The sequence below is a fragment of the Sciurus vulgaris genome (genome assembly GCF_902686455.1).
Source record: "Sciurus vulgaris genome assembly, chromosome: 1".
Lineage (NCBI taxonomy): Eukaryota > Metazoa > Chordata > Mammalia > Rodentia > Sciuridae > Sciurus > Sciurus vulgaris.
The window spans coordinates 198,175,632-198,185,279 of NC_136461.1; positions in this window are offsets into that span (position 1 = coordinate 198,175,632).

Consider the following 9,648-nt stretch of genomic DNA (forward strand, 5'->3'; position numbering starts at 1 on the left):
TTGATTGGGTTATTTTTGTATTTTGGGTGTTAAGTGTTTTGAGCTCTTTACATGTCCTAGAAATTAATACACTCTCTGAGGTGCATGTGGTAAAGATTCTTTTCCTATTTCACAACAAGTGGGGGCAGGGAAGAATAGAGTTACTCTGGATTAGGTAGAGGAGAGTGAAGTGAGGCAGGGGGGGTGGGGGTAGGAAGGACAGCAGAATGAACCTGACATCATTACCCTACGTACATATATAACTATAAAACCAGTGTGATTCTACATCATGTACAACCAGAAGAATGAGAAATTATACTCCATTTATGTATGATATGTCAAAGTGCATTCTTCTGTCATGTATAATTAGAACAAATTAGGAAAAGAAAAGTTGGTGGAGATATCGCTCAGTGCTACGCTGCCTGCGTCCATCTTCAACACACACCCTGTGGATGGAGTCAATCCCCAGGACTGAAAAATAAAGACAATACTCTCTGGTTTTATAAGACAGTCAGTGAGAAAATGAAAAGATGACGCCTTTTGATAACTAGCCTCTGGTAGATTCTTGTGTTCTCCCCCCCCCCCCCCGCTTAGGCGGGGGATTCAAACCGCGGTCCTTGCACATGCTAGGTGAGCGCTCTCCAAAAGGAACTATTTCTTCAGCTCCAGTTCTTGTGTTAATGCCATCTGGGGCTCATCCTCCATCTGGTCACCTTGAGTACATGGTCAAAGGTTATAAAATGGCTCTCAAACATGCTTGACTCATCTCAGTTACTGTTTAATACATTTTTAAGTTCATTTTCAGCAATTTAAAAACTTGAGAGAACTCACTAAAAAAATCATATTTCTGGCTGTACTTGATGAATCCAAGGCTGTGAGCCATCAGGCCCATGATCCAAAGAGAACTGGGGCTGAGTGGCAGTTGCTTTGGGAGATGTGTTCTCCTCTGGCCTAGCTTACCCAGGTCCGCTGTGTGGCCCTGGGGGCTTCTCTGCTGGCCATCTCACATTTTATCACTTGATGATATGTAATTCAGCACCTGATCATACACTGCTTAGTATTATTCTCTAATTCATCTATTTTAAATGTCTCTTCTAGAGAGAATTTAATTCAAAACATATTTCTTGGATATACTTGGTATTATTATTGTTATTTTTGGTCTTATACTAGTCTTATTCGCTGTGCTATGTATTCCACAGCAGGCTAAGTGTTATAGATATTCCCGTCCCCATAGAATTCAGTCTTGTCAGAGACCCAGACTCTTCAGGACACTGTATCATGTCCTGGGAGAAGGGGCAGTGGAGGCTGCTGAGGAGGTGAGGTGACTCTCAAGACATGTGGATCCAAGGATGAGTGGTGGAGGAAGTGCCTGCCACCAGGGGCCCTGGCCTGGGGGAAGAGTGCAACTCCTAGGTTAACGATAGCCGCCATTGAGTTTGCTCTTGATTCTTTTACAAAGGAGAATAAAAATCTCGAGAGTCTGTGGCTTCTCCCAGCTGGTAAGTGGGAAGGTCACACAGGTCTGCTTTGCTTCCAGGCCCATGCTTGCAACCACTTGGTTTAAATAGAGACAAACAGATTCTAAAATACTTAACAAATATCCAAGTGTCTGGTTCTGCTGGACTCCAGAGGGACAGCCATGGACATGGTAGATGAAGTCCCTTTTCTTGTGACATTTACATGGTGATGGGACCAGGCAGATGATAAGGAGGAATGTCAGAGAGAGCAGGGCTATGGAAGAGAATCAATTAGGGCATGGGACTGAGTAAGTGTCACTAAGGAGGAGGTGATGGCAGGGGCCTACTTTGGATAAGCTTGTCAGCGAGTAGTCCCAAGGAAGTAGAACGTGGACTGAGAATGGATGGATGAGAAGGGCTGGCTCTGGCACTCTCTCCAGAAGGAGGACTAAAAGCAAAAACCAGAGAGGGAAAGGGTTTGGGATTTTTAGGGAAAAGGAAAATACAGGGTTGGTTGTGACTAGTACAGCAGAATGGGACTGTGCTAGGGGACACAGGTGGAGAGGGGACACAGGTGGAGAGGAAGGCTGCCTTTGGAATGCACGGCTGGTCTGCTGGCTGTCCTATGGAAAATGGACCAAGGAGAAAGAAAGGGCAGGTGCCACCGGGGGCCAGGCTGTGGAGAGGACAGGCAGAAGGAACCTGGTGAGCAAGGGACAGCCTGTTAAAATGCTGTCCCCAACAGCAGCTTGAAGTATAGAAATGCAGCTTGTCTCCCCAGCAGTCGACCTAAGTGTCCCATGCCACACACCTCCTTGGGGGAGACACTCAACAGAAACAGGCCCAGCTGAATACCACTGAGTCACCCACACAGTATTCCTGCCCACATCAGTGGGGAGTAATTGAGAATTGATGTTTCTTCCTGACAAGGCCCGGGCCGGACGCGGCGGGCAGAGTGGAGGTCTTGGTTGAAATAAATGGCTTGTTTGCAGAATGTACACAACACGAGCGGGAGGGAGGAGAGCTGCTCGGCAGTCTGGACGCTGCCCCTCCTCACTCTGGGCCCCAGGCTCATGGCAGCAGCACCCAACCCAGCGAGTTTGCTGGGACACAGGATCCTCTACACCTCCCTCACGCTGGGAAACTCTCAGATCCACTTAGGCCTGTTATTAACTGCGGGGACCCTAGGAGTTGAGCAGTAGCAAAAAGGAACCATACAACCTCAATCAGCATCCTGTTTGCTGGGCCGCTAAGGGAGGGCTTGCCTCACTGTGAGTCCCCAGATAAGAAGCACCTTGTAAATCCTGAAGAAGCCAGGCACAATTTATACCCCATGTGAGAGCCAGACGATGATTCTAGTTTGAGGAGTGAAAGGATGACCATCTGTTGTGGGTGTCTTCTTACTAAATCTCCATACCAGTCCTGTGGCATTTCACAGACAGGAACATTATACTCGGGCTGGGGCTGTAGCTCTGTGGCACAGCACTTGCCTAGCATGTGTGAGGCACTGGGTTTGATCCTTGGCCCCACATGTAAATAAGCAAATCGACAACTAAAAAAATATATTTTTAAAAAAGAATGTTATACTCCATGTATGTATAATACGTCAAAATACATTCTACTGTCATGTATAACTAAAAAGAACAAATAAGAAGAATGTTAAAAAGGAATGCAAAGTCCAAGGGAGGTCAATGTGGGACCCTTGCTCATTGTAAGGATTCAAACCCAAAGGTGTCTGGCTCCAAATCTGTTTGTCATTCCGTGTCAAGCACCCGTGAGGATCACCAGCATGTGTGTGTGTTTGCTCCGTCAGAAACTGGCAGTACAAGTGACCAACATGTCCTGGTTTGCCTGAGACTTTCCTGGCTTTCCCACTGAGAGCTTCATGGCCTGGGAAAACTGGCCCAGTTGACCACCCTGCCGGAGAACCTCCCTGATCTGGTTATTGTCCTTTCTGAGCCACAGGCTGCCTCCAGGGCTGGGCTGGGAATAGTGCTGGGTTGGAGCAGGGAGGAGGGAGGAGAGCAAGGAGAATTGGGTGTTTCAGAGTCATTACGCTCAGAGCAGACCCTAGTGTCCAGGCAGAGACAGCCATCTGGTAAAAGGGACCTTGCATGTTGCATTTGGCACAGCCTGTTTTTTGTCATTCATTCTTTTTTTGTGGGTGTTTTTCATCAGGCTCCTCACCAGGTAAGGGCTGAGTCTTGCCCACCTCTGAGGTCCTGGCCTGCGGCTGCTCTCCTCACCCTCCCAGTCCACTTGTCATTGGTCATAAAAACTGCATAAGGGGTGGCACATTTTAGCGGAATTATTCCTTGACCTTGACTGAGGAGGGAGGCACAGAGAGTGCTGGAGGAGGCCCTTCTCCTTGCCTGCTGTACTGTTTTGCTCAGGTCACCAGAGCAGGCTGGACCAGACGGAGCTGCTCTGTCAGGTGGGCCTGGCTGATGAGGAGCGGCCTGGAGAAGCAGCCAGGCTGTAGCCCACCTCAAGCCCTCAGCTCTGCATGCTTTAATCCTGTCGCCAGGTTTTCTACAAGGGAGCTGGAAACCTTTCCTGGAGGCGGGTACACCCGTGGAGTCTGTCCCTCCCAGAAGCCTGCTGTTTCTGGAGGCCCTTGCCATCGTATTGTTAATGTGGAGCCCAAGTTTGATTTGTGTTCAGGAGTCTGAGCTTGTAGCTGGGCTCCTGCAGGAGCCTCATGAAAGATGCATTTCGCCAGGCAGTTCCAGGGGAGAGACTGGCTTAAATTACAGCTCTACAAATCCAAATATTGGCATATCTGCAAATCCAAACGTAGGGATTTAAAAAAAAAAATCTAAATTCTAAGAATCTTATTCTGCACTTCTTGTGTGAGAAAGGGAGGCTGAGGTGTTCAGGCAAGGCTGTCAATAACAAGAGAATCTTCGCAGAGCACACCCAACCTCCTTTCGTTCCCTGAGCATTTTTCATGCTTCCGCGAAAGAAGCACTCTGACCAGAGACGGGAAGACAGCCTTGGTCTGGTTTAGCATGGCTTCGGCAGCCCAGGATTGGGGGACCTCCACCCAGCATGTGGGGTAGAGGAGAGCTGAGCAAATCTAGTGGGTCAGTCCATTTTCTTTCCTTCATTTCTAGGTCCAGGGCCAAGGGATCCGCATGGCTTGCTCACAACACTCCAGTCCATTCATGACAGAGCAGCCCTGGGGATCCTGTGTGATGCTGAGCCACGCCAGGCGGTTCCTCTGCTCAGAACCCTCCTGTGGCCCCTCATCTCCCTTCCTCAGAGAAGGCCAGGGTTCCTATGGTCGTCTTCAAGGCCCTGCCTGACCTGCCTCCACCATTTCCTCTCTGACACCTGTCACTCATACCTCCAGACACGCTGGCCCTCTGTTCTTGCCCTTCCCCCATGGCATGGCAGGGCAGGTGTAGGTTTTTCCCAGAATTGTAGCACTTCCTGTTCCTTCTACCTGGAACATCTCCTTCCAGATCCGTTCCTGGCATGTCCCTCTAAGTCAACTCAGATGTCAGCTTCCTGGTAAGCCTTCTCTGACCACTCTACTTAAAATGGCCCTCCCATACGTACTCCTTATCCCTTGCAATGATTTGGATGTGGTTTGTCCCTGAAGGATCCCCGGATTAGAGGATTGGTCTGCAGTGTGGTATTGGGGTCTTTAAGAGATGGGGCCTACTGGGAGTTGGTTAGATCTTTGGGGGCGCAGCCCTGAGAAGGGATGAAGGCGGTTCTGAGATCTGGTTAGTTCCAAAGAGAGTTGTTATAAAAGAGTGAGCCTCACCTGTCAACTGCTCTCTGGTTTCCTCTCCTGCCAGGTCATCCATCTCTCAGATACTTCCATTATTGTGATGCCTTCAGTCATGAGGCTTTCACCAGAGCTGACCAGAAGCTGAAGCCATAGTTTTGAATCTCTGAAGCTGTGTGATAAGTAAGCCTCCTTTCTTTTTTTATGTAAGTGCCTACTCTCAAGTATTTTGTTATAGCAATGAAAAATGGACTAATGCATCCTTTTTCCTTTTCTATTACCTATCACATATTCTGTTTATTTTTCATCTTTTAGTATTCTGTATATTTTACTAATTTATTTTTATTTATCACCTCTCCCAGAATAGAAGCTTCATGAAGTCAGGGATCCTTATTTTATTCACTGAATCCCCAGATCCAGGAACAGTACATGGCACATGATAGGCTCAATAAATTTTGGTTCAGTGAAAAAGTGAAAGGGTTTTTATGGGTTGTCTCTACTTATCTTCCCAGGTCTTATTTGTATAGAATTATTTATTTTTATTAAATATTTATTAATTATTTTTCCTTATTTACAAATAAGGAAATTAATTTTAAAACTTACTAAATGCTTGCAATATGCCAGGCACTTGAGTCTAGGCAGTGGCCTCTCAGAGGGTTAAAAAATTTGTAATTTTTTTTTTTTTTTTTTTTTTTTTTTTTTTTTTTTTTTTTTTGGTGGTGCTGGGGATTGAACCCAGGGCCTTGTGCTTGCAAAGCAAGCACTCTACCAACTGAGCTGCATCCCCAGCCCTAGGGTTAAGAAATTGGTCCCAGGTAAATGACTAAGTTCTTCAGAAAATAGAACGCTGTGCTGTCCCACATGATAGCCACTGGTTACATGTGGCTATGGAGCATCTGAAATGTCACTTGTCTGAATTATGATTTGTTTTGTCAAATGGAATATATTATTAAAATGAATATCACCCTGTGATTTTTTTTAATTTTTTCATGTGGCCACTGTAAAAACTTAAATTGCCTGTGCAGTAGTTGACTCGTGGGGCTGCACCACATTTCTATTGGACGATGCTCCCTCTCTTAGCTATTTTCATTCCACCTTGATCTCTGTCTTCAAGTGCATTTCCTCTTGGACTCTTGAGGGCAAAAGCTCAGTGACCTTGTCTTTCCTATAAGAGCAAAGATATGCAGAATGCATCAACAAGTCTCAAAGGTCCTAAAACACCTGTCTTAGTTCAGGCTGTTATAACAATGAAAAATAGACAAGGTGGTTTTATAAACCACAGAAGTTCCTGACTCACAGTGCTGAAGTCTAAGAGGCAGAGATCAGAGTGCCAGCCCGGTTGGATCCTAGTGAGGGCCCTCTTTTGAGTTGCAGACTGCCGCCTTCTGGTTGTACCTTGAATGGCAGAAAGAGGACAGAAGAGCTTTCTGGGACTGTGGTCTGAGAGCAGTAATCCCATTCACGTGGGTTCCACCCTGGAAACGTATCACCTCCTGGGGCCCAACCTCCAGTACCATCACATGGGGGTGGGAATTCACCATGACGATTTGGGGAGAACACAAACTGTCAGTTCATTACAACACCTAAGGAATGTGCGTCTCTCTCTAAAGGACAGTTGCTTTTATTGAGCAGTGAAAAGAGGGTAGAAGTGGCCTCCAGATATGTTGTGTCTCACGTGGCTTATAAATAAAACAGGCAGGCCCTGCGCAAATGTGAGAGCTGGTCCTGGGAGAGAGAAACCCCCAGTGTGACGGAGGTGGCTGAAGCCATCTCAGGGCCCGGTACTCACCCTTAACACAATGCTGGGCGCTTTCCCAGCGTCTCCTCCCTGTCGACTGAAAGCGGCTCTCTGAGCAGCATGTGGCCACCTTTATGGACCTGCTTATACAGAGGCCAAAATAAATAGTAGCAGCTAGCGTTCCTTGCGTGCTGGCTGCATCCAGCAGCATTCCAAGAGTGTGGCGTGAAATCGCTCATGTGATCCTCACCTGCAAAGTTGGCGTCATTCTCAGTATCAGAGACGTGACAGTCAGACAGCAGAGAGTGCCATGGCATGGGGGTAACATCTGGCCACCCGCCTGGCCCAGACACTAAAGGAAAGAGCCAAGTCCCTTTGACCCCGTGTTCCTCCTTGGCCCATCCATGGATGATGCGTCATTCCCTTGGAGCCCAGTGCTCAGTGCTGAGGCCGATTCTTCACCAGGCTTCCAGCTCACCTCCTACAGGTTCCCCATTGGCCCACCCACCAGCCGCAGCATCCTGGGTTTCCTGATCCTGGCCCCAGACCTTGAGGTGACTATTTCCTGGACCTGGAACGCTCTCATCCTGCTCTTCCCAAAGCTGAATTCTTTGCTTTCTTTATGCCTCGGCTTACGTCCTGGAAGAGGCCTTTGCCAGCCAGCTTGTTCTCCCCGGCCCTCGGTTCTCCTGCACAACACTTCCACAATGGTGACTTGACCTCCTCATTTATCCTCATGGTTGATCTCTCTAGGAGGCCTGGCTTTCATGTGTCACTCTTGTACCCCGTGTAGTGACCTCTGCACCGTAAGAACTTAACAAATGTGTGCAGAATAAATAAATCTGTTCAGACCGGCTGCCATTCTTATTCTGGGGGGTTTAAGAAAAGAGTTCCTTCAGAAAACCCTTTCAAGTGTGGGTCAGGTTTGCAAAACCAAGGTGTTGAGTGGTACCAAGCGAAAGCTGATCAAGTGTGGGTCAAAGAGGAAAGAGAAAAAAAAAGAAAGAAACCGAGAAGAAAATAATAAAGGCCGATTAAGTAGAACAGATTCCAAGCGAGTGTTTGCTGAAGTTTGCATCAGGAGTTAATTGCTACTTTGTGGAATGAGTGGGATTTGAGTGCATAGTGAAGGATGGGTGGGGTTCTCAGGGTGTGTGGCCAGGACTTGACTTTGGTCTAAGGACAGGGCTTGGCCCTGGGCCCTGTGGCCAAAGCTGAGTGTGTTCCTCTGGACACTGCAGTCCAGCTGAGCCTGGCCATCCCATTCCAGGGGTCCTTACTGAGCACCTGCTTTCCGCCATGCCTCTTGCTCAGGGGTGAGTTGACATGTGGAGATGACTAAGATGCGGTCCCTGTGCAGTAGGACCCCTCACACCACAGCATGTCCTAGGTGTGTGGTAAGCATTTTTGAAGTAATGGATTCTTGAGCGCCTAGTTTGGCCTTTGTTTTACGGACTTGGAAAGTAAGTGGGGATGCCAAGCAGAGCATGTTCAGAGGGAGCGCTGCAAGTCAACAGCTGCAACTTACCACTGGGGTGGCTGAAGTCACTCCATTCGTAGCTTGGAATCAGTGAGAGGATGAAGTGTTGTCTCTGAGGTCTCTGAGGTGGCTGCAGAACACACTGTGACAGGCACTGTGTCACCTGGCAAACCTTCCCTGCCACCTCACAGAGTGTTAGGATGCTCATACCGGTTCTACAGCAGGGTAAAGTGGACCTCAAGAAGGGACTCGCCCCCTTCTGTGATGGCTAATTTTAGATGTCGACCTGACTGGATTAAAAAACACCTGGGCAGCTGGCAAAGTCGTTACCAGTTACTTCTGCGTGTGTCTGGGAGGTTGTTTCCACAGGAGACCGTGTGTCTGTGGACTGAGTGGGGATAATCAATGGGTAGGGGCACCATCTATTGAGGTGGGGGCCAGATGGCCCAAACAAAGCAGCAAAAGATGTTTTTTTTTTTTTTTCCTTTTCTCTCTTCTTGAACTGGAACACCCTTCTGCCTTAGACACCAGAACTCCACGTTCTCTAGTCTTTGGGCTCCAGGACAAACACCAGTGACCTCTTTTGTTCTCAGACGGAGAATCGCACCATCAAATGCCAAGGTCTTTGGACTTGGACTGGAGCATCCTGAGATCCCCAGTCTCCATAGAGATATCTGTCTCCATAACCTGTGAGCATATTTCCCTAATAAATCCCTTCTCATTCACTTTCTGTTTGTCTGTCTGTCTGTCTATCTGTCATCTGTCCATCGCTTACTGGTTTGGTCTCCCTGTTGGATGCTGACTAAGATGCCATCCCAGAACCAGGAAGCTCAACAACCAACGGCTTGTGGACCCAGGCAGACCAGAGTCCAAGGCCACACTGCGCAAGGCACCCTCTACTTCAATAGTTGTCAGCCTGCCTTTGTCACAGACCACAGGAAGGAGCTTCTTGGTAGGCATAATACCACCATTAACAAAACCAACACATTTCTTTTTCCTCCTCTTAGTGGGGTACAGAGCATTCGACCAAGGGCTTCAGCTGAGTCACTTTGACTATAGCTCACCCCTGCAGATTTCAGAAACAGACCCGTGGAGGATGCCCCACCGCCCCGCGTATTGGAACCAGAACTTTCTATATAAGGTTGCCGAGGGTGCAGAGGGGTAGAGGCTAACCTGGGGATCCTGACTCATTTGACAAATGAATTTATTACCAGGGGAGGATCTGAGCCATTAGTGCCTTGGGGGCATGCCAACA